Source organism: Arachis ipaensis, chromosome B5, assembly GCF_059453495.1.
Source record: "Arachis ipaensis isolate K30076 ecotype BB chromosome B5, ASM5945349v1, whole genome shotgun sequence".
Taxonomy (NCBI): domain Eukaryota; kingdom Viridiplantae; phylum Streptophyta; class Magnoliopsida; order Fabales; family Fabaceae; genus Arachis; species Arachis ipaensis.
Genome location: NC_142440.1, coordinates 79,365,666 through 79,366,680, shown reverse-complemented (window position 1 = coordinate 79,366,680; position 1,015 = coordinate 79,365,666). Strand labels below are relative to the sequence as shown.

Sequence of the window (1,015 nt, the reverse complement as noted above, 5' to 3'; positions counted from 1 at the left end):
ACTGCCCAACTAACTTTTTACCTTTAATTTTCGAAAATCCCTTCCCTCTTTTTCAAAATTTCTTTTTAATTAACTAATTATTTTAAATTTTAATTTAATTTAATTTCAAACTTTAATTTTCGAAATTTAACTTTAAATTTTAATTTTTATTTTAATTAATTTTCGAAAATTCTCTCACCTCTCATCTCCTTCTATTTATTTATTCATCTACTAACACTTCCCCTCACCCAAAATTCGAACCCCTTCTTCTCCTCTGAGTTCGAATTCTTCTCTTCGTCATTCTTAATCTTCTTTTCTTCTACTCACACAAGGGAACCTCTATACTGTGGTAAAAAGGATCCCTATTATTATTTTCTGTTCCCTTCTTTTTCATATGAGCAGGAGCAAGGACAAGAATAATCTTGTTGAAGCAGACCCTGAACCTGAAAAGACTCTGAAGAGGAAACTAAGAGAAGCTAAAATACAACAATCCAGAGACAACCTTATAGGAATTTTCGAACAGGAAGAGGAGATGGCAGCCGAAAATAATAATAATGCAAGGAGGATGCTTGGTGACTTTACTGCACCTAATTCCAATTTACATGGAAGAAGCATCTCCATTCCTGCCATTGGAGCAAACAATTTTGAGCTGAAACCTCAATTAGTTTCTCTGATGCAGCAGAACTGCAAGTTTCATGGACTTTCATCTGAAGATCCTTTTCAGTTCTTGACTGAATTCTTGCAGATCTGTGATACTGTTAAGACCAATGGGGTTGATCCCGAGGTCTACAGGCTTATGCTTTTCCTGTTTGCTGTAAGAGACAGAGCTAGAGTGTGGTTGGACTCTCAACCCAAAAATAGCTTGAACTCTTGGGATAAGCTGGTCACGGCTTTCTTAGCCAAGTTCTTTCCTCCTCAAAAGCTGAGTAAGCTTAGAGTGGATGTTCAAACCTTCAGACAGAAAGAAGGTGAATCCCTCTATGAAGCTTGGGAGAGATATAAGCAACTGACCAAAAAATGTCCTTCTAACATGCTT

At 36.6% G+C, this 1,015-nt stretch overlaps 1 non-coding gene across 1 annotated transcript; it reads right to left on the bottom strand.

The window, feature by feature from the left end:
- Positions 1–907: 907 nt before the first annotated feature.
- LOC148564720 (small nucleolar RNA R71) lies at positions 908–1,015 on the bottom strand. Its single transcript, XR_015883825.1, has one exon. It is a non-coding gene; the product is annotated as a small nucleolar RNA R71 (small nucleolar RNA).